Genomic DNA, 27,242 nt, shown 5'->3' on the forward strand with positions numbered 1-27,242 from the left:
GACACTCTCTGAAACTCTCTGACACTCTCTGACACTCACTAACACTCTCTGACACTCTCTGACACTCTCTGACACTCTCTGACACTCTCTGACACTCTCTATCACTCTCTGACACTGTCTGACACTGTCTGACACTCTCTGACACTGTCTGACACTCTCTGACACTATCTATCACTCTCTGACACTCACTATCACTCTCTGACACTCTCTGACACTCTCTATCACTCTCTATCACTCTCTGAGACTTTCTGACACTCTCTGACGCTCTCTATCACTCTCTGACACTCTCTGACACTCTCTGACACTCTCTGACACTCTCTATCACTCTCTATCACTCTCTGACACTCTCAGACACTCTCTGACACTCTCTGACACACTCTGAAACTCTCTGATACTCTCTATCACTCTCTATCACTCTCTGACACTCTCAGACATAATCTGACAATCTCTGAAACTCTCTATCACTCTCAGACACTCTCGAACACTCTCTGACACTGTCTGACACTCTCTGACACTCTCTATCACTCTCTGACACCGTCTGACACTCTCTGACACTCTCTATCACTCTCTATCACTCTCTGACACTCTCTGACACTCTCTGAAACTCTCTATCACTCTCTATCACTCTCTGACACTCTCAGACACTCTCTGACACTCTCTGAAACTCTCTATCACTCTCTATCACTCTCTGTCACGCTCTGACACTCACTGACACTCTCTGAAACTCTCTATCACTCTCTATCACTCTATATCACTCTCTGACACTATCTGACACTCTCAGACACTCACTATCACTCTCTGACACTGTCTGACACTCTCTGACACTCTCTATCACTCTCTGACACTGTCTGACACTCTCTGACAATCTCTATCACTCTCTATCACTCTCTGACACTCTCAGACACTCTCAGACACTCTCAGAGACTCTCTGACACTCTCTATCACTCTCTGACACTCTCAGACACTCTCTGACACTCTCAGACAATCTCTATCACTCTCTGACACTGTCTGACACTCTCTGACACTCTCCATCACTCTCTGACACTCTCTGACACTGTATCACACTCTCTGACGCTCTCTATCACTCTCTGACACTCTCTGACACTCTCTGACACTCTCTATCACTCTCTATCACTCTCTGACACTCTCAGACACTCTCTGACACTCTCTGACACACTCTGAAACTCTCTGATACTCTCTATCACTCTCTATCACTCTCTGACACTCTCAGACATAATCTGACACTCTCTGAAACTCTCTATCACTCTCAGACACTCTCTGACACTCTCTGACACTCTCTGACACTCTCTATCACTCTCTGACACCGTCTGACACTCTCTGACACTCTCTATCACTCTCTATCACTCTCTGACACTCTCTGACACTCTCTGACACTCTCTGAAACTCTCTATCACTCTCTATCACTCTCTGACACTCTCTATCACTCTCTGACACTCTCTGAAACTCTCTATCACTCTCTATCACTCTCTGTCACGCTCTGACACTCACTGACACTCTCTGAAACTCTCTATCACTCTCTATCACTCTATATCACTCTCTGACACTATCTGACACTGTCAGACACTCACTATCACTCTCTGACACTGTCTGACACTCTCTGACACTCTCTATCACTCTCTGACACTGTCTGACACTCTCTGACAATCTCTATCACTCTCTATCACTCTCTGACACTCTCAGACACTCTCAGACACTCTCAGAGACTCTCTGACACTCTCTATCACTCTCTGACACTCTCAGACACTCTCTGACACTCTCAGACAATCTCTATCACTCTCTGACACTGTCTGACACTCTCTGACACTCTCCATCACTCTCTGACACTCTCTGACACTCTATCACTCTCTATCACTCTCTGACACTCTATCACTCTCTATCACTCTCTGACACTCTCAGACACTCTCTGACACTCTCAGACACTCTCTGACACTCTCTGAAACTCTCTATCACTCTCTGACACTCTCTGACACTCACTATCACTCTCTGACACTCTCTGACACTCTCTGAAACTCTCTGACACTCTCTAGCACTCTCTAGCACTCACTATCACTCTCTGACCCTCTCTATCACTCTCTGAAACACTCTGACACTCTCTGACACTCTCTGACACTCACTATCACTCTCTGACACTCTCAGACACTCTCTATCACTCTCAGACACTCTCTATCACTCTCAGACACTCTCTGACACTCTCTGACACTCTCTGACACTCTCTATCACTCTCTATCACTCTCTGACACTCTCAGACACACTCTGACACTCTCTGACACACTCTGACAATCTCTGACACACTCTATCACTTTCAGACACTCTCTGACACTCTCTGACAATCTCTGAAACTCTCTATCACTCTCTATCACTCTCTGACACTCTCTGACACTCTCTGACACTCTCTGAAACTCTCTATCACTCTCTATCGCTCTCTGACACTCTCTATCACTCTCTGACACTCTCTGAAACTCTCTATCACTCACTATCACTCTCTGACACTCTCTGACACTCTCTATCACTCTCTATCACTCTCTGACACTCTCTATCACTCTCTGACACTCACTATCACTCTCTGACACTCTCTGAAACTCTCTGAAACTCTCTATCACTCTCTGACACTCTCAGACACTCGCTATCACTCTCTGACACTCTCTGACACTCTCAGACACTCTCTGACACTCTCTGACACACTCTGAAACTCTCTGACACTCTCTATCACTCGCTATCACTCTCTGACACTCTCAGACATAATCTGACACTCTCTGAAACTCTCTATAACTCTCAGACACTCTCTGACACTCTCTATCACTCTCAGACACTCTCTGAAACACTCAGACACTCTCTGACACTCTCTGACACACTCTGAAACTCTCTGACACTCTCTATCACTCTCTATGACTATCTGACACTCTCAGACATAATAGGACACTCTCTGAAACTCTCTATAACTCTCAGACACTCTCTGACACTCTCTATCACTCTCAGACACTCTCTGACACTCTCTATCACTCTCAGACACTCTCTGAAACACTCAGACACTCTCTGACACTCTCTGACACACTCTGAAACTCTCTGATACTCTCTATCACTCTCTATCACTCTCTGACACTCTCAGACATAATCTGACAATCTCTGAAACTCTCTATCACTCTCAGACACTCTCGAACACTCTCTGACACTGTCTGAAACTCTCTGACACTCTCTATCACTCTCTGACACCGTCTGACACTCTCTGACACTCTCTATCACTCTCTATCACTCTCTGACACTCTCTGACACTCTCTGAAACTCTCTATCACTCTCTATCACTCTCTGACACTCTCAGACACTCTCTGACACTCTCTGAAACTCTCTATCACTCTCTATCACTCTCTGTCACGCTCTGACACTCACTGACACTCTCTGAAACTCTCTATCACTCTCTATCACTCTATATCACTCTCTGACACTATCTGACACTCTCAGACACTCACTATCACTCTCTGACACTGTCTGACACTCTCTGACACTCTCTATCACTCTCTGACACTGTCTGACACTCTCTGACAATCTCTATCACTCTCTATCACTCTCTGACACTCTCAGACACTCTCAGACACTCTCAGAGACTCTCTGACACTCTCTATCACTCTCTGACACTCTCAGACACTCTCTGACACTCTCAGACAATCTCTATCACTCTCTGACACTGTCTGACACTCTCTGACACTCTCCATCACTCTCTGACACTCTCTGACACTGTATCACACTCTCTGACGCTCTCTATCACTCTCTGACACTCTCTGACACTCTCTGACACTCTCTATCACTCTCTATCACTCTCTGACACTCTCAGACACTCTCTGACACTCTCTGACACACTCTGAAACTCTCTGATACTCTCTATCACTCTCTATCACTCTCTGACACTCTCAGACATAATCTGACACTCTCTGAAACTCTCTATCACTCTCAGACACTCTCTGACACTCTCTGACACTCTCTGACACTCTCTATCACTCTCTGACACCGTCTGACACTCTCTGACACTCTCTATCACTCTCTATCACTCTCTGACACTCTCTGACACTCTCTGACACTCTCTGAAACTCTCTATCACTCTCTATCACTCTCTGACACTCTCTATCACTCTCTGACACTCTCTGAAACTCTCTATCACTCTCTATCACTCTCTGTCACGCTCTGACACTCACTGACACTCTCTGAAACTCTCTATCACTCTCTATCACTCTATATCACTCTCTGACACTATCTGACACTGTCAGACACTCACTATCACTCTCTGACACTGTCTGACACTCTCTGACACTCTCTATCACTCTCTGACACTGTCTGACACTCTCTGACAATCTCTATCACTCTCTATCACTCTCTGACACTCTCAGACACTCTCAGACACTCTCAGAGACTCTCTGACACTCTCTATCACTCTCTGACACTCTCAGACACTCTCTGACACTCTCAGACAATCTCTATCACTCTCTGACACTGTCTGACACTCTCTGACACTCTCCATCACTCTCTGACACTCTCTGACACTCTATCACTCTCTATCACTCTCTGACACTCTATCACTCTCTATCACTCTCTGACACTCTCAGACACTCTCTGACACTCTCAGACACTCTCTGACACTCTCTGAAACTCTCTATCACTCTCTGACACTCTCTGACACTCACTATCACTCTCTGACACTCTCTGACACTCTCTGAAACTCTCTGACACTCTCTAGCACTCTCTAGCACTCACTATCACTCTCTGACCCTCTCTATCACTCTCTGAAACACTCTGACACTCTCTGACACTCTCTGACACTCACTATCACTCTCTGACACTCTCAGACACTCTCTATCACTCTCAGACACTCTCTATCACTCTCAGACACTCTCTGACACTCTCTGACACTCTCTGACACTCTCTATCACTCTCTATCACTCTCTGACACTCTCAGACACACTCTGACACTCTCTGACACACTCTGACAATCTCTGACACACTCTATCACTTTCAGACACTCTCTGACACTCTCTGACAATCTCTGAAACTCTCTATCACTCTCTATCACTCTCTGACACTCTCTGACACTCTCTGACACTCTCTGAAACTCTCTATCACTCTCTATCGCTCTCTGACACTCTCTATCACTCTCTGACACTCTCTGAAACTCTCTATCACTCACTATCACTCTCTGACACTCTCTGACACTCTCTATCACTCTCTATCACTCTCTGACACTCTCTATCACTCTCTGACACTCACTATCACTCTCTGACACTCTCTGAAACTCTCTGAAACTCTCTATCACTCTCTGACACTCTCAGACACTCGCTATCACTCTCTGACACTCTCTGACACTCTCAGACACTCTCTGACACTCTCTGACACACTCTGAAACTCTCTGACACTCTCTATCACTCGCTATCACTCTCTGACACTCTCAGACATAATCTGACACTCTCTGAAACTCTCTATAACTCTCAGACACTCTCTGACACTCTCTATCACTCTCAGACACTCTCTGAAACACTCAGACACTCTCTGACACTCTCTGACACACTCTGAAACTCTCTGACACTCTCTATCACTCTCTATGACTATCTGACACTCTCAGACATAATAGGACACTCTCTGAAACTCTCTATAACTCTCAGACACTCTCTGACACTCTCTATCACTCTCAGACACTCTCTGACACTCTTTGACACTCTCAGACACTCTCTGACACTCTCTGACACTGTCTGACACTATCTGACACTCTCTGACACTCTCTATCACTCTCTGACACTGTCTGACACTCTCTGACACTCTCTATCACTCTCTATCACTCTCTATCACTCTCTATCACTCTCTGACACTCTCAGACACTCTCTGACACTCTCAGACACTCTCTGACACTCTCTGACAGTATCTGACACTCTCAGACACTCACTATCACTCTCTGACACTGTCTGACACTCTCTGACACTCTCTATCACTCTCTGACACTGTCTGACACTCTCTGACAATCTCTATCACTCTCTATCACTCTCTGACACTCTCAGACACTCTCAGAGACTCTCAGAGACTCTCTGACACTCTCTATCACTCTCTGACACTCTCAGACACTCTCTGACACTCTCAGACAATCACTGTCACTCTCTGACACTGTCTGACACTCTATAACTCTCTATCCCTCTCTGACACTCTCTGACACTCTATCACTCTCTATCACTCTCTATCACTCTCTGACACTCTCAGACACTCTCTGACACTCTCAGACACTCTCTGACACTCTCTGACACTCTCTATCACTCTCAGACACTCTCTGACACTCTCTGACACTCTCTATCACTCTCAGACACTCACTATCACTCTCTGACACTCTCTGACACTCTCTGACACTCTCTGGCACTCTCTAGCACTCTCTATCACTCTCTGACACTCTCTGACACTCACTATCACTCTCTGACCCTCTCTGACACTCTCTGACACTCTCTATCACTCTCTGACATTCTCTGAAACTCTCTGACACTCTCTGACACTCACTAACACTCTCTGACACTCTCTGACACTCTCTGACACTCTCTGACACTCTCTATCACTCTCTATCACTCTCTGACACTGTCTGACACTGTCTGACACTCTCTGACACTGTCTGACACTCTCTGACACTATCTATCACTCTCTGACACTCTCAGACACTCACTATCACTCTCTGACACTCTCTGACACTCTCTATCACTCTCTATCACTCTCTGAGACTTTCTGACACTCTCTGACGCTCTCTATCACTCTCTGACACTCTCTGACACTCTCTGACACTCTCTGACACTCTCTATCACTCTCTATCACTCTCTGACACTCTCAGACACTCTCTGACACTCTCTGACACACTCTGAAACTCTCTGATACTCTCTATCACTCTCTATCACTCTCTGACACTCTCAGACATAATCTGACAATCTCTGAAACTCTCTATCACTCTCAGACACTCTCTGACACTCTCTGACACTGTCTGACACTCTCTGACACTCTCTATCACTCTCTGACACCGTCTGACACTCTCTGACACTCTCTATCACTCTCTATCACTCTCTGACACTCTCTGACACTCTCTGAAACTCTCTATCACTCTCTATCACTCTCTGACACTCTCAGACACTCTCTGACACTCTCTGAAACTCTCTATCACTCTCTATCACTCTCTGTCACGCTCTGACACTCACTGACACTCTCTGAAACTCTCTATCACTCTCTATCACTCTATATCACTCTCTGACACTATCTGACACTCTCAGACACTCACTATCACTCTCTGACACTGTCTGACACTCTCTGACACTCTCTATCACTCTCTGACACTGTCTGACACTCTCTGACAATCTCTATCACTCTCTATCACTCTCTGACACTCTCAGACACTCTCAGACACTCTCAGAGACTCTCTGACACTCTCTATCACTCTCTGACACTCTCAGACACTCTCTGACACTCTCAGACAATCTCTATCACTCTCTGACACTGTCTGACACTCTCTGACACTCTCCATCACTCTCTGACACTCTCTGACACTGTATCACACTCTCTGACGCTCTCTATCACTCTCTGACACTCTCTGACACTCTCTGACACTCTCTATCACTCGCTATCACTCTCTGACACTCTCAGACACTCTCTGACACTCTCTGACACACTCTGAAACTCTCTGATACTCTCTATCACTCTCTATCACTCTCTGACACTCTCAGACATAATCTGACACTCTCTGAAACTCTCTATCACTCTCAGACACTCTCTGACACTCTCTGACACTCTCTGACACTCTCTATCACTCTCTGACACCGTCTGACACTCTCTGACACTCTCTATCACTCTCTATCACTCTCTGACACTCTCTGACACTCTCTGACACTCTCTGAAACTCTCTATCACTCTCTATCACTCTCTGACACTCTCAGACACTCTCTGACACTCTCTGAAACTCTCTATCACTCTCTATCACTCTCTGTCACGCTCCGACACTCACTGACACTCTCTGAAACTCTCTATCACTCTCTATCACTCTATATCACTCTCTGACACTATCTGACACTGTCAGACACACACTATCACTCTCTGACACTGTCTGACACTCTCTGACACTCTCTATCACTCTCTGACACTGTCTGACACTCTCTGACAATCTCTATCACTCTCTATCACTCTCTGACACTCTCAGACACTCTCAGACACTCTCAGAGACTCTCTGACACTCTCTATCACTCTCTGACACTCTCAGACACTCTCTGACACTCTCAGACAATCTCTATCACTCTCTGACACTGTCTGACACTCTCTGACACTCTCCATCACTCTCTGACACTCTCTGACACTCTATCACTCTCTATCACTCTCTGACACTCTATCACTCTCTATCACTCTCTGACACTCTCAGACACTCTCTGACACTCTCAGACACTCTCTGACACTCTCTGAAACTCTCTATCACTCTCTGACACTCTCTGACACTCACTATCACTCTCTGACACTCTCTGACACTCTCTGAAACTCTCTGACACTCTCTAGCACTCTCTAGCACTCACTATCACTCTCTGACCCTCTCTGACACTCTCTGACACTCTCTATCACTCTCTGAAACACTCTGACACTCTCTGACACTCTCTGACACTCACTATCACTCTCTGACACTCTGTGACACTCTCTGACACTCTCTAGCACTCTCTATCACTCTCTAACACTCTCTGACACTCTCTGACACCCTCTATCACTCTCAGACACTCACTATCGCTCTCTGACACTCTCTGACACTCTCTGACACTCTCTGACACTCTCTAGCACTCTCTAGCACTCTCTATCACTCTCTGACACTCTCTGACACTCTCTGACACTCAGTATCACTCTCTGACACTGTCTGACACTCTCTGACACTCTCTAGCACTCTCTATCACTCTCTGACACTCTCAGACACTCACTATCACTCTCTGACACTCTCGGACGCTCTCTGACACTCTCTGACACTCTCTAGCACTCTCTATTACTCTCTGACACTCTCAGACACTCACTATCACTCTCTGACACTCTCGGACGCTCTCTGACACTCTCTGACACTCTCTAGCACTCTCTATCACTCTCTGACACTCTCTGACACTCTCTATCACTCTCTGACACTCTCTATCACTCTCTGACACTCTCAGACACTCTCAGACACTCACTATCACTATCTGACACTCTCTGACGCTCTCTATCACTCTCTATCACTCTCTGACACTCTCAGACACACTCTGACACTCTCTATCACTCTCTATCACTCTCTGACATTCTCTGACACTCTCTGACACTCTCTGACACTCTCTGAAACTCTCTAACACTCTCTATCGCTCTCTGACACTCTCTATCACTCTCTGACACTCTCTGAAACTCTCTATCACTCACTATCACTCTCTGACACTCTCTGACACTCTCTGACACTCTCTATCGCTCTCCATCACTCTCTGACACTCTCTATCACTCTCTGACACTCTCTGAAACTCTCTGAAACTCTCTATCACTCTCTGACACTCTCAGACACTCGCTATCGCTCTCTGACACTCTCTGACACTCTCTATCACTCTCTATCACTCTCCGACACTGTCTGACACTCTCTGACACTCTCTATCACTCTCTGACACTCTCTGACACTCTCTATCACTCTCTATCACTCTCTGCAACTCTCTGACACTCTCTATCACTCTCTATCACTCTCTGACACTGTCTGACACTCTCTGACACTCTCTATCACTCTCTGACACTCTCTGACACTCTCTATCACTCTCTATCACTCTCTGACACTCTCAGACACTCTCTGACACACTCTGAAACTCTCTGACACTCTCTATCACTCTCTATCACTCTCTGACACTCTCAGACATAATCTGACACTCTCTGAAACTCTCTATCACTCTCAGAAACTCTCTGACACTCTATATCACTCTCAGACACTCTCTATCACTCTCAGACACTCTCTGACACTCTCTGACACTCTCTGACACTCTCTATCACTCTCTATCACTCTCTGACAATCTCAGACACACTCTGACACTCTCTGACACACTCTGACAATCTCTGACACACTCTATCACTTTCAGACACTCTCTGACACTCTCTGACAATCTCTGAAACTCTCTATCACTCTCTGACACTCTCTGACACTCTCTGACACTCTCTGACACTCTCTGAAACTCTCTATCACTCTCTATCGCTCTCTGACACTCTCTATCACTCTCTGACACTCTCTGAAACTCTCTATCACTCACTATCACTCTCTGACACTCTCTGACACTCTCTATCACTCTCTATCACTCTCTGACACTCTCTATCACTCTCTGACACTCTCTATCACTCTCTGACACTCTCTGAAACTCTCTGAAACTCTCTATCACTCTCTGACACTCTCAGACACTCGCTATCACTCTCTGACACTCTCTGACACTCTCAGACACTCTCTGACACTCTCTGACACACTCTGAAACTCTCTGACACTCTCTATCACTCGCTATCACTCTCTGACACTCTCAGACATAATCTCACACTCTCTGAAACTCTCTATAACTCTCAGACACTCTCTGACACTCTCTATCACTCTCAGACACTCTCTGACACTCTCAGACACTCTCTGACACTCTCTGACACACTCTGAAACTCTCTGACACTCTCTATCACTCTCTATCACTCTCTGACACTCTCAGACATAATATGACACTCTCTGAAACTCTCTATAACTCTCAGACACTCTCTGACACTCTCTATCACTCTCAGACACTCTCTGACACTCTCTGACACTCTCTGACACTCTCAGACACTCTCTGACACTCTCTGACACTGTCTGACACTCTCTGACACTCTCTATCACTCTCTGACACTGTCTGACACTCTCTGACACTCTCTATCACTCTCTATCACTCTCTATCACTCTCTGACACTCTCAGACACTCTCTGACACTCTCTGACACTGTCTGACACTCTCTGACACTCTCTATCACTCTCTGACACTGTCTGACACTCTCTGACAATCTCTATCACTCTCTATCACTCTCTGACACGCTCAGACACTCTCAGAGACTCTCAGAGACTCTCTGACACTCTCTATCACTCTCTGACACTCTCAGACACTCTCTGACACTCTCAGACAATCACTGTCACTCTCTGACACTGTCTGACACTCTATAACTCTCTATCCCTCTCTGACACTCTCTGACACTCTATAACTCTCTATCACTCTCTGACACTGTCTGACACTCTCTGACAATCTCTATCACTCTCTATCACTCTCTGACACGCTCAGACACTCTCAGAGACTCTCAGAGACTCTCTGACACTCTCTATCACTCTCTGACACTCTCAGACACTCTCTGACACTCTCAGACAATCACTGTCACTCTCTGACACTGTCTGACACTCTATAACTCTCTATCCCTCTCTGACACTCTCTGACACTCTATAACTCTCTATCACTCTCTGACACTCTCAGACACTCTCTGACACTCTCAGACACTCTCTGACACTCTCTGACACTCTCTATCACTCTCAGACACTCTCTGACACTCTCTGACACTCTCTGACACTCTCTGACACTCTCTAGCACTCTCTAGCACTCTCCTTCACTCTCTGACACTCTCTGACACTCACTATCACTCTCTGACCCTCTCTGACACTCTCTGACACTCTCTATCACTCTCTGACACTCTCTGACACTCACTATCACTCTCTGACACTCTCTGACACTCTCTGACACTCTCTGACACTCTCTAGCACTCTCTATCACTCTCTATCACTCGCTGACAATCTCTGACACTCTCTATCACTCTCAGACACTCACTATCACTCTCTGACACTCTCTGACACTCTCTGACACTCTCTGACACTCTCTAGCACTCTCTAGCACTCTCTATCACTCTCTGACACTCTCTGACACTCTCTAGCACTCTCTAGCACTCCCTGGCACTCTCTGACACTCTGACACTCACTATCACTCTCTGACACTCTCTGACACTCTCTGACACTCTCTGACATTCTCTAGCACTCTCTATCACTCTCTGACACTCTCTGACACTCACTATCACTCTCTGACACTCTCTGACACTATCCAGCACTCTCTGACACGCTCAGACACTCTCAGACACTCACTATCACTCTCTGACACTCTCTGACACTCTCTAGCACTCTCTGACACTCTCAGACACTCTCTGACACTCTCTATCACTCTCTGACACTCTCAGACACTCTCTGACACTCTCTAGCACTCTCTATCACTCTCAGACACTCTCTGACACTCTCTATCACTCTCTGACACTCTTTGAAACTCTCTATCACTCTCTATCACTCTCTGACACTCTCTGACACTCTCTATCACTCTCTGACACTCTCTATCACTCTCTGACACTCTCAGACACTCTCTGACACTCTCTGACACTCTCAGACACTCACTATCACTATCTGACACTCTCTGACACTCTCAGACACTCTCTGACACTCTTTGAAACTCTCTATCACTCTCTATCACTCTCTGACACTCTCTGACATTCTCAATCACTCTCAGACACTCACTATCACTATCTGACACTCTCTGACACTCTCTGACACTCTCTATCACTGTCTATCACTCTCTATCACTCCCTGACACTCTCTGACACTCTCTGACACTCTCTGAAAATCTCTATCACTCTCTATCGCTCTCTGACACTCTCTATCACTCTCTGACACTCTCTATCACTCTCTGACACTCTCAGACACTCTCTGACACTCTCTGACACTCTCAGACACTCACTATCACTGTCTGACACTCTCTGACACTCTCTGACACTCTCTATCACTCTCTATCACTCTCTATCACTCTCTGACACTCTCTGACACTCTCTGACACTCTCTGAACCTCTCTATCACTCTCTATCGCTCTCTGACACACTCTATCACTCTCTGACACTCTCTGAAACTCTCTGTCACTCTCTATCACTCTCTGACACTCTCTATCACTCTCTGACACTCTCTGACACTCTCTGACACTCTCTATCACTCTCTATCACTCTCTATCACTCTCTGACACTCTCTGACACTCTCTGACACTCTCTGAACCTCTCTATCACTCTATCGCTCTCTGACACACTCTATCACTCTCTGACACTCTCTGAAACTCTCTGTCACTCTCTATCACTCTCTATCACTCTCAGACACTCTCAGCGACTCTCAGAGACTCTCAGACACTCTCTGACACTCTCAGACAATCACTATCACTCTCTGACACTGTCTGACACTCTCTGACACTCTCTATCACTCTCTTACACTCTCTGACACTCTATAACTCTCTATCACTCTCTGACACTCTCTGACACTCTATCACTCTCTATCACTCTCTGACACTCTCTGACACTCTCAGACACTCTCTGACACTCTCTGAAACTCTCTATCACTCTCTATCACTCTCTGACACTCTCTGACACTCTCTATCACTCTCAGACACTCACTATCACTCTCTGACACTGTCTGACACTCTCTGACACTCTCTATCACTCTCTGACACTCTATAACTCTCTATCACTCTCTGACACTCTCTGACACTCTATCACTATCTATCACTCTCTGACACTCTCAGACACTCTCTGACACTCTCTGACACTCTCAGACACTCTCTGACACTCTCTGAAACTCGATATCACTCTCTGACACTCTCTGACACTCTCTGACTCTCTCTATCACTCTCAGACACTCACTATCACTCTCTGACACTCTCTGACACTCTATGACACTCTCTAGCACTCTCTAGCACTCTCTAGCACTCTCTGACACTCTCTGACACTCTCTGACACTCACTATCACTCTCTGACCCTCTCTGACACTCTCTGACACTCTCTATCACTCTCTGACACTCTCTGACACTCTCTGACACTCACTATCACTCTCTGACACTCTCTGACACTCTCTGACACTCTCTGACACTCTCTAGCACTCTCTTGCACTCACTATCACTCTCTGACCCTCTCTGACACTCTCTGACACTCTCTATCACTCTCTGAAACACTCTGACACTCTCTGACACTCTCTGACACTCACTATCACTCTCTATCACTCTCTGACACTCTCAGACACTCTCAGAGACTCTCAGAGACTCTCAGACACTCTCTGACACTCTCAGACAATCACTATCACTCTCTGACACTCTCTGACACTCTCTGACACTCTCTATCACTCTCTTACACTCTCTGACACTCTATAACTCTCTATCACTCTCTGACACTCTCTGACACTCTCAGACACTCTCTGACACTCTCTGAAACTCTCTATCACTCTCTATCACTCTCTGACACTCTCTGACACTCTCTATCACTCTCAGACACTCACTATCACTCTCTGACACTGTCTGACACTCTCTGACACTCTCTATCACTCTCTGACACTCTATAACTCTCTATCACTCTCTGACACTCTCTGACACTCTATCACTATCTATCACTCTCTGACACTCTCAGACACTCTCTGACACTCTCTGACACTCTCAGACACTCTCTGACACTCTCTGAAACTCGATATCACTCTCTGACACTCTCTGACACTCTCTGACTCTCTCTATCACTCTCAGACACTCACTATCACTCTCTGACACTCTCTGACACTCTATGACACTCTCTGGCACTCTCTAGCACTCTCTAGCACTCTCTGACACTCTCTGACACTCTCTGACACTCACTATCACTCTCTGACCCTCTCTGACACTCTCTGACACTCTCTGACACTCTCTATCACTCTCTGACACTCTCTGACACTCTCTGACACTCACTATCACTCTCTGACACTCTCTGACACTCTCTGACACTCTCTGACACTCTCTAGCACTCTCTTGCACTCACTATCACTCTCTGACCCTCTCTGACACTCTCTGACACTCTCTATCACTCTCTGAAACACTCTGACACTCTCTGACACTCTCTGACACTCACTATCACTCTCTGACACTCTGTGACACTCTCTGACACTCTCAAGCACTCTCTATCACTCTCTATCACTCTCTGACACTCTCTGACACCCTCTATCACTCTCAGACACTCACTATCGCTCTCTGACACTCTCTGACACTCTCTGACACTCTCTGACACTCTCTAGCACTCTCTAGCACTCTCTATCACTCTCTGACACTCTCTGACACTCTCTGACACTCACTATCACTCTCTGACACTCTCTGACACTCTCTGACACTCTCTATCGCTCTCTGACACTCTCTGACACTCTCTGACACTCACTATCACTCTCTGACACTCTCTGACACTCTCTGACACTCTCTAGCACTCTCTATCACTCTCTGACACTCTCAGACACTCACTATCACTCTCTGACACTCTCGGACGCTCTCTATCACTCTCTATCACTCTCTGACACTCTCAGACACACTCTGACACTCTCTATCACTCTCTATCACTCTCTATCACTCTCTGACATTCTCTGACACTCTCTGACACTCTCTGACACTCTCTGAAACTCTCTATCACTCTCTATCGCTCTCTGACACTCTCTATCACTCTCTGACACTCTCTGAAACTCTCTATCACTCACTATCACTCTCTGACACTCTCTGACACTCTCTGACACTCTCAGACACTCTCTGACTCTCTCAGACACTCTCTGACACTCTCTGACAGTATCTGACACTCTCAGGCACTCACTATCACTCTCTGACACTGTCTGACACTCTCTGACACTCTCTATCACTCTCTGACACTGTCTGACACTCTCTGACAATCTCTATCACTCTCTATCACTCTCTGACACTCTCAGACACTCTCAGAGACTCTCTGACACTCTCTATCACTCTCTGACACTCTCAGACACTCTCTGACACTCTCAGACACTCTCTGACACTCTCTGACACTCTCAGACACTCACTATCACTCTCTGACACTCTCGGACGCTCTCTATCACTCTCTATCACTCTCTGACACTCTCAGACACACTCTGACACTCTCTATCACTCTCTATCACTCTCTATCACTCTCTGACATTCTCTGACACTCTCTGACACTCTCTGACACTCTCTGAAACTCTCTATCACTCTCTATCGCTCTCTGACACTCTCTATCACTCTCTGACACTCTCTGAAACTCTCTATCACTCACTATCACTCTCTGACACTCTCTGACACTCTCTGACACTCTCAGACACTCTCTGACTCTCTCAGACACTCTCTGACACTCTCTGACAGTATCTGACACTCTCAGGCACTCACTATCACTCTCTGACACTGTCTGACACTCTCTGACACTCTCTATCACTCTCTGACACTGTCTGACACTCTCTGACAATCTCTATCACTCTCTATCACTCTCTGACACTCTCAGACACTCTCAGAGACTCTCTGACACTCTCTATCACTCTCTGACACTCTCAGACACTCTCTGACACTCTCAGACAATCACTGTCACTCTCAGACACTCTCTGACACTCTCTGAAACTCTCTATCAGTCTCTATCACTCTCTGACACTCTCTGACACTCTCTATCACTCTCAGACACTCACTATCACTCTCTGACACTGTCTGACACTCTCTGACACTCTCTATCACTCTCTGACACTCTATAACTCTCTATCACTCTCTGACACTCTCTGACACTCTATCACTATCTATCACTCTCTGACACTCTCAGACACTCTCTGACACTCTCTGACACTCTCAGACACTCTCTGACACTCTCTGAAACTCGATATCACTCTCTGACACTCTCTGACACTCTCTGACTCTCTCTATCACTCTCAGACACTCACTATCACTCGCTGACACTCTCTGACACTCTATGACACTCTCTAGCACTCTCTAGCACTCTCTAGCACTCTCTGACACTCTCTGACACTCTCTGACACTCACTATCACTCTCTGACCCTCTCTGACACTCTCTGACACTCTCTATCACTCTCTGACACTCTCTGACACTCTCTGACACTCACTATCACTCTCTGACACTCTCTGACACTCTCTGACACTCTCTGACACTCTCTAGCACTCTCTTGCACTCACTATCACTCTCTGACCCTCTCTGACACTCTCTGACACTCTCTATCACTCTCTGAAACACTCTGACACTCTCTGACACTCACTATCACTCTCTGACACTCTCAGACACTCTCTGACACTCTCACACACTCTGAAACTCTCTGACACTCTCTATCACTCTCTATCACTCTCTGACACTCTCAGACATAATCTGACACTCTCTGAAACTCTCTATCACTCTCAGACACTCTCTGACACTCTATATCACTCTCAGACACTCTCTATCACTCTCAGACACTCTCAGACACTCTCTGACACTCTCTGACACTCTCTGACACTCTCTATCACTCTCTATCACTCTCTGACACTCTCAGACACACTCTGACACTCTCTGACACACTCTGACAATCTCTGACACACTCTATCACTTTCAGACACTCTCTGACACTCTCTGACAATCTCTGAAACTCTCTATCACTCTCTATCACTCTCTATCACTCTCTATCACTCTCTGACACTCTCTGACACTCTCTGACACTCTCTGAAACTCTCTATCACTCTCTATCACTCTCAGACACTCTCTGACACTCTCTGACACTCTCAGACACTCTCTGACACTCTCTGACACTGTCTGACACTCTCTGACACTCTCTATCACTCTCTGACACTGTCTGACACTCTCTGACACTCTCTATCACTCTCTATCACTCTCTATCACTCTCTGACACTCTCAGACACTCTCTGACACTCTCAGACTCTCTCTGACACTCTCTGAAAGTATCTGACACTCTCAGACACTCACTATCACTCTCTGACACTGTCTGACACTCTCTGACACTCTCTATCACTCTCTGACACTGTCTGACACTCTCTGACAATCTCTATCACTCTCTATCACTCTCTGACACGCTCAGACACTCTCAGAGACTCTCAGAGACTCTCTGACACTCTCTATCACTCTCTGACACTCTCAGACACTCTCTGACACTCTCAGACAATCACTGTCACTCTCTGACACTGTCTGACACTCTATAACTCTCTATCCCTCTCTGACACTCTCTGACACTCTATAACTCTCTATCACTCTCTGACACTCTCAGACACTCTCTGACACTCTCAGACACTCTCTGACACTCTCTGACACTCTCTATCACTCTCAGACACTCTCTGACACTCTCTGACACTCTCTGACACTCTCTAGCACTCTCTAGCACTCTCCTTCACTCTCTGACACTCTCTGACACTCACTATCACTCTCTGACCCTCTCTGACACTCTCTGACACTCTCTGACACTCTCTGACACTCTCTGACACTCACTATCACTCTCTGACACTCTCTGACACTCTCTGACACTCTCTGACACTCTCTAGCACTCTCTATCACTCTCTATCACTCGCTGACAATCTCTGACACTCTCTATCACTCTCAGACACTCACTATCACTCTTTGACACTCTCTGACACTCTCTGACACTCTCTGACACTCTCTAGCACTCTCTAGCACTCTCTATCACTCTCTGACACTCTCTGACACTCTCTGACACTCTCTAGCACTCTCTAGCACTCCCTGGCACTCTCTGACACTCTCTGACACTCACTACCACTCTCTGACACTCTCTGACACTCTCTGACATTCTCTAGCACTCTCTATCACTCTCTGACACTCTCTGACACTCACTATCACTCTCTGACACTCTCTGACACTATCTAGCACTCTCTGACACGCTCAGACACTCTCAGACACTCACTATCAATCTCTGACACTCTCTGACACTCTCTAGCACTCTCTGACACTCTCAGACACTCTCTGACACTCTCTATCACTCTCTGACACTCTCAGACACTCTCTGACACTCTCTAGCACTCTCTGACACTCTCAGACACTCTCTGACACTCTCTATCACTCTCTGACACTCTCAGACACTCTCTGACACTCTTTGAAACTCTCTATCACTCTCTGACACTCTCTGACACTCTCTATCACTCTCTGACACTCTCTATCACTCTCTGACACTCTCAGACACTCTCTGACACTCTCTGACACTCTCAGACACTCACTATCACTATCTGACACTCTCTGACACTCTCAGACACTCTCTGACACTCTTTGAAACTCTCTATCACTCTCTATCGCTCTCTGACACTCTCTGACACTCTCTATCACTCTCAGACACTCACTATCACTATCTGACACTCTCTGACACTCTCTGACACTCTCTATCACTGTCTATCACTCTCTATCACTCTCTGACACTCTCTGACACTCTCTAGCACTCTCTAGCACTCCCTGGCACTCTCTGACACACTCTATCACTCTCTATCACTCTCTGACACTCTCTGACACTCTCTATCACTCTCTATCACTCTCTATCAATCTCTGACACTCTCTGACACTCTCTGACACTCTCTGTCAGTCTCTATCACTCTCTATCACTCTCTGACACTCTCTATCAATCTCTGACACACTCTGACACTCTCTGACAGTCTCTATCACTCTCTATCACTCTCTATCACTCTCTATCACTCTCTGACACTCTCTGACACTCTCTGACACTCTCTATCACTCTCTATCACTCTCTGACACTCTCTGACACCCTCTATCACTCTCTATCACTCTCTGACACTCTCTGACACTCTCTATCACTCTCTATCACTCTCTATCAATCTCTGACACTCTCTGACACTCACTATCACTATCTGACTCTCTGACACTCTCTATCACTCTCTATCACTCTCTGACACTCTCTGACACTCTCTATCACTCTCTATCACTCTCTATCAATCTCTGACACTCTCTGACACTCTCTGACAATCTCTGACAGTCTCTATCACTCTCTATCACTCTCTGACACTCTCTGACACTCTCTCTCACTCTCTATCACTCACTATCAATCTCTGACACTCTCTGACACTCTCTGACACTCTCTGACAGTCTATATCACTCTCTATCACTCTCAGACACTCTCAGACACTCACTGTCACTATCTGACACTCTCTGACACTCTCTATCACTCTCTATCACTCTCTGACACTCTCTGACACTCTCTATCACTCTCTATCACTCTCTATCAATCTCTGACACTCTCTGACACTCTCTGACACTCTCTGACAGTCTCTATCACTCACTATCACTCTCTGACACTCTCAGACAGTCTCAGACAGTCTCTGACACTCTCTGACACTCTCTGACACTCTCTGACACTCTCTGAAACTCTCTATCACTCTCTGACACTCTCTGAAACTCTCTGACACTCTCTGACACTCTCTGACACTCTCTATCACTCTCTATCACTCTCTGACACTCTCAGACACTCTCAGACACTCTCTGAAACTCTCTGAAACTCTCTATCACTCTCTATCACTCTCTGACACTCTCTGACAATCTCTATCACTCTCTATCACTCTCTGACAATCTCTGACACTCACTATCACTCTCTGAAACTCTCTATCACTCTCTATCACTCTCTGACACTCTCTGACACTCACTATCACACTCTGACACTCTCTGACACTCTCTGACACTCTCTATCACTCTCTATCACTCTCTGACACTCTCTGACACTCTCAATCACTCTCCATCACTCTCTGACACTCACTATCACACTCTGACACTCTCTGACACTCTCTGACACTCTCTATCACTCTCCATCACTCTCTGACACTCTCAGACACTCTCTGACACTCTCTGAAACTCGCTATCACTCTCTATCACTCTCTGACACTCTCTGACACTCTCTGACACTCACTATCACTCTCTGACACTCTTTGACACTCTCTGACACTCTCTATCACTCTCTATCACTCTCTGACACTCTCTATCACTCTCTATCACTCTCTGACACTCTCAGACACTCTCTGACACTCTCTGAAACTCTCTATCACTCTCTGTCACTCTCTGACACTCTCTGACACTCACTATCACTCTCTGACTCTCTCTGACACTCTCTGACACACTCTGACACTCTCTGACACTCTCTGACACTCTCTATCACTCTGAATCACTCTCTGACACTCTCAGACAGTCTCTGACACTCTCTGAAACTCTCTATCACTCTCTATCACTCTCTGACACTCTCTGACACTCTCTGACACTCACTATCACTCTCTGACACTCTCTGACACTCTCTATCACTCTATCACTCTCTGACACTCTCTGACACTCTCTATCACTCTCTATCACTCTCTGACACTCTCTGACACTCTCTGACACACTCAGACACTCACTGTCACTATCTGACACTCTCTATCACTCTCTATCACTCTCTGACACTCTCTGACACTCTCTATCACTCTCCATCACTCTCTATCACTCTCTGACACTCTCTGACACTCTCTATCACACTCTGACACTCTCAGACACTCACTGTCACTCTCTGACACTCTCTGAAACACTCAGACACTCTCTATCACTCTCTATCACTCTCAGACACTGTCAGACACTCTCTGTCACTATCTGACACTCTCTATCACTCTCTATCTCTCTCTGACACACTCTGACACTCTCTATCACTCTCTATCAGTCTCTGACACTCTCTGACACTCTCTGACAGTCTCTATCACTCTCTATCACTCTCTGACACTCTCAGACACTCTCTGACACTCACTGTCACTATCTGACACTCTCTATCACTCTCTATCACCCTCTGACACTCTCTGACACTCTCTATCACTCTCTATCACTCTCTATCACTCTCTGACACTCTCTGACACTCTCTATCACACTCTGACACTCTCAGACACTCACTGTCACTCTCTGACACTCTCTGACACACTCAGACACTCTCTATCACTCTCTATCACTCTCAGACACTGTCAGACACTCTCTGTCACTATCTGACACTCTCTATCACTCTCTATCTCTCTCTGACACACTCTGACACTCTCTATCACTCTCTATCAGTCTCTGACACTCTCTGACACTCTCTGACAGTCTCTATCACTCTCTATCACTCTCTGACACTCTCAGACACTCTCTGACACTCTCTGACACTCTCTATCACTCTCTATCACTCTCTATCAATCTCTGACTCTCTCTGACACTCTCTGACAGTCTCTATCACTCTCTATCACTCTCTGACACTCTCAGACACTCACTGTCACTATCTGACACTCTCTGACACTCTCTATCACTCTCTATCATTCTCTATCACTCTCTGACACTCTCTGACACTCTCTATCACTCTCTATCACTCTCTATCAATCTCTGACACTATCTGACACTCTCTGGCACTCTCTGACACTCTCTGACAGTCTCTATCACTCTCTGTCACTCTCTGACACTCTCTATCACTCTCTATCACTCTCTATCAATCTCTGACCCTCTCTGACACTCTCTGACAGTCTCTATCACTCTCTATCACTCTCTGACACTCTCAGACACTCTCAGACACTCTCTGACACTCTCTGACACTCTCTATCACTCTCTATCACTCTCTATCAATCTCTGACACTCTCTGACACTCTCTGACAGTCTCTATCACTCTCTATCACTCTCTGACACTCTCAGACACTCACTATCACTATCTGACTCTCTCTGACACTCTCTATCACTCTCTATCACTCTCTATCACTCTCTGACACTCTCTGACACTCTCTATCACTCTCTATCACTCTCTATCAATCTCTGACACTCTCTGACACTCTCTGACAGTCTCTATCACTCTCTATCACTCTCTGACACTCTCAGACACTCTCTGACACTCTCTGACACTCTCTGACACTCTCTGACACTCTCTATCACTCTATATCACTCTCTGACACTCTCTGACAATCTCTATCACTCTCTATCACTCTCTGACACTCTCAGACACTCACTATCACTCTCTGAAACTCTCTATCACTCTCTATCACTCTCTGACACTCTCTGACACTCACTATCACACTCTGACACTCTCTGATACTCTCTGACACTCTCTATCACTCTCTATCACTCTCTGACACTCTCAGACACTCTCTGACACTCTCTGAAACTCTCTATCACTCTCTATCACTCTCTGACACTCTCTGACACTCTCTGACACTCACTATCACTCTCTGACACTCTCTGACACTCTCTATCACTCTCTATCACTCTCTGACACTCTCTATCACTCTCTATCACTCTCTGACACTCTCAGACACTCTCTGACACTCTCTGAAACTCTCTATCACTCTCTATCACTCTCTGACACTCTCTGACACACTCTATCACACTCTGACACTCTCTGACACTCTCTGACACTCTCTATCACTCTCTATCACTCTCTGACACTCTCTATCACTCTCTGACACTCTCTGAAACTCTCTATCACTCTCTATCACTCTCTGACACTCTCTGACACTCTCTGACACTCACTGTCACTCTCTGACACTCTCTGACACTCTCTGACACTCTCTATCACTCTCTATCACTCTCTGACACTCTCTGACACTCTCTATCACTCTCTATCACTCTCTGACACTCTCTGACACTCTCTGACACTCTCAGACACTCACTGTCACTATCTGACACTCTCTATCACTCTCTATCACTCTCTGACACTCTCTGACACTCTCTATCACTCTCTATCACTCTCTATCAATCTCTGACACTCTCTGACACTCTCCGAAACCCTCTGACAGTCTCTATCACTCTCTATCACTCTCTGACTCTCTCTATCACTCTCTGACACTCTCTATCACTCTCTGACACTCTCTGACACACTCAGACACTCACTGTCACTATCTGACACTCTCTATCACTCTCTATCAATCTCTGACACTCCCTGACACTCTCTATCACTCTCTATCACTCTCTATCAATCTCTGACACTCTCTGACACTCTCTGAAACTCTCTGACAGTCTCTATCGCTCTCTATCACTCTCTGACACTCTCAGACACTCTCAGACACTCTCTGACATTCTCTGACACTCTCTATCACTCTCTATCACTCTCTATCACTCTCTGACACTCTCTGACACTCTCTGACACTCTCTGACACTCTCTATCACTCTATATCAATCTCTGACACTCTCTGACACTCTCTGAAACTCTCTGACAGTCTCTATCGCTCTCTCTCACTCTCTGACACTCTCAGACACTCTCAGACACTCTCTGACACTCTCTGACACTCTCTATCACTCTCTATCACTCTCTATCAATCTCTGACACTCTCTGACACTCTCTGACACTCTCTGACAGTCTCTATCACTCTCTATCACTCTCTGACACTCTCTGACACTCTCTATCACTCTCTATCACTCTCTATCAATCTCTGACACTCTCAGACACTCACTGTCACTATCTGACACTCTCTATCACTCTCTATCACTCTCTGACACTCTCTGACACTCTCTATCACTCTCTATCACTCTCTATCAATCTCTGACACTCTCTGACACTCTCCGAAACCCTCTGACAGTCTCTATCACTCTCTATCACTCTCTGACTCTCTCTATCACTCTCTGACACTCTCTATCACTCTCTGACACTCTCTGACACACTCAGACACTCACTGTCACTATCTGACACTCTCTATCACTCTCTATCAATCTCTGACACTCCCTGACACTCTCTATCACTCTCTATCACTCTCTATCAATCTCTGACACTCTCTGACACTCTCTGAAACTCTCTGACAGTCTCTATCGCTCTCTATCACTCTCTGACACTCTCAGACACTCTCAGACACTCTCTGACATTCTCTGACACTCTCTATCACTCTCTATCACTCTCTATCACTCTCTGACACTCTCTGACACTCTCTGACACTCTCTGACACTCTCTATCACTCTATATCAATCTCTGACACTCTCTGACACTCTCTGAAACTCTCTGACAGTCTCTATCGCTCTCTCTCACTCTCTGACACTCTCAGACACTCTCAGACACTCTCTGACACTCTCTGACACTCTCTATCACTCTCTATCACTCTCTATCAATCTCTGACACTCTCTGACACTCTCTGACACTCTCTGACAGTCTCTATCACTCTCTATCACTCTCTGACACTCTCAGACACTCTCTGACACTCTCTGAAACTCTCTATCACTCTCTATCACTCTCTGACACTCTCTGACACTCACTATCACTCTCTGACAGTCTCTGACACTCTCTGACACTCTCTATCACTCTCTATCACTCTCTGACACTCTCTGACACTCTCTATCACTCTCTGACACTCTCTGACACTCTCTGACACTCACTATCACTCTCTGACAGTCTCTGACACTCTCTGACACTCTCTATCACTCTCTGACACTCTCAGACACTCTCTGACACTGTTTAACACTCTCTGAAACACTTCTATCACTCTCTATCACTCTCTGACACTCTCTGACACTCTCTATCACTCTCTGACACTCTCAGACACTCTCTGACACTCTCTGAAACTCTCTATCACTCTCTATCACTCTCTGACACTATCTGACAATCTCTATCACTCTCTCTCACTCTCTGACACTCTCAGACACTCACTAACACTCTCTGAAACTCTCTATCACTCTCTATCAATCTCTGACACTCTCTGACACTCTCTGACACTCTCTATCACTCTCTATCACTCTCTGAAATTCTCTGACACTCTCTATCATTCTCTATCACTCTCTATCACTCTCTGACACTCTCAGACACTCTCTGAAACTCTCTATCACTCTCTGTCACTCTCTGACACTCTCTGACACTCTCTGACACTCTCTATCACTCTCTATCACTCTCTGACACTCTCTGACACTCTCTATCACTCTCTATCACTCTCTGACACTCTCAGACACTCTCTGGCACTCTCTGAAACTCTCTATCACTCTCTATCACTCTCTATCACTCTCTGACACTCTCAGACACTCACTGTCACTATCTGACACTCTCTGACACTCTCTATCACTCTCTATCACTCTCTATCACTCTCTGACACTCTCTGACACTCTCTATCACTCTCTATCACTCTCTATCAATCTCTGACACTCTCTGACACTCTCTGACAGTCTCTATCACTCTCTATCACTCTCTGACACTCTCTATCACTGTCTATCACTCTCTGACACTCTCAGACACTCACTGTCACTATCTGACACTCTCTGACACTCTCTATCACTCTCTATCTCTCTCTGACACTCTCTGACACTCTCTATCACTCTCTATCACTCTCTATCAATCTCTGACACTCTCTGACACTCTCTGACAGTCTCTATCACTCTCTATCACTCTCTGACACTCTCTATCATTCTATATCACTCTCTGACACTCTCAGACACTCACTGTCACTATCTGACACTCTCTGACACTCTCTATCACTCTCTATCACTCTCTATCACTGTCTGACACTCTCTGACACTCTCTATCACTCTCTATCACTCTCTATCAATCTCTGACACTCTCTGACACTCTCTGACAATCTCTATCACTCTCTATCACTCTCTGACACTCTCAGACACTCTCAGACACTCTCTGACACTCTCTGACACTCTCTGACACTCTCTATCACTCTATATCACTCTCTGACACTCTCTGACAATCTCTATCACTCTCTATCACTCTCTGACACTCTCAGACACTCACTATCACTCTCTGAAACTCTCTATCACTCTCTGAAACTCTCTGACACTCTCTGACACTCACTATCACTCTCTGACACTCTCTGACACTCTCTGACACTCTCTATCACTCTATATCACTCTCTGACACTCTCTGACACTCTCTATCACTCTATATCAATCTCTGACACTCTCTGACACTCTCTGAAACTCTCTGACAGTCTCTATCGCTCTCTCTCACTCTCTGACACTCTCAGACACTCTCAGACACTCTCAGACACTCTCTGACACTCTCTATCACTCTCTATCACTCTCTATCAATCTCTGACACTCTCTGACACTCTCTGACACTCTCTGACAGTCTCTATCACTCTCTATCACTCTCTGACACTCTCAGACACTCTCTGACACTCTCTGAAACTCTCTATCACTCTCTATCACTCTCTGACACTCTCTGACACTCACTATCACTCTCTGACAGTCTCTGACACTCTCTGACACTCTCTATCACTCTCTATCACTCTCTGACACTCTCTGACACTCTCTATCACTCTCTGACACTCTCTGACACTCTCTGACACTCACTATCACTCTCTGACAGTCTCTGACACTCTCTGACACTCTCTATCACTCTCTGACACTCTCAGACACTCTCTGACACTCTTTAACACTCTCTGAAACACTTCTATCACTCTCTATCACTCTCTGACACTCTCTGACACTCTCTATCACTCTCTGACACTCTCAGACACT

The sequence above is a fragment of the Heterodontus francisci genome, unplaced genomic scaffold (genome assembly GCF_036365525.1).
Source record: "Heterodontus francisci isolate sHetFra1 unplaced genomic scaffold, sHetFra1.hap1 HAP1_SCAFFOLD_93, whole genome shotgun sequence".
NCBI lineage: Eukaryota > Metazoa > Chordata > Chondrichthyes > Heterodontiformes > Heterodontidae > Heterodontus > Heterodontus francisci.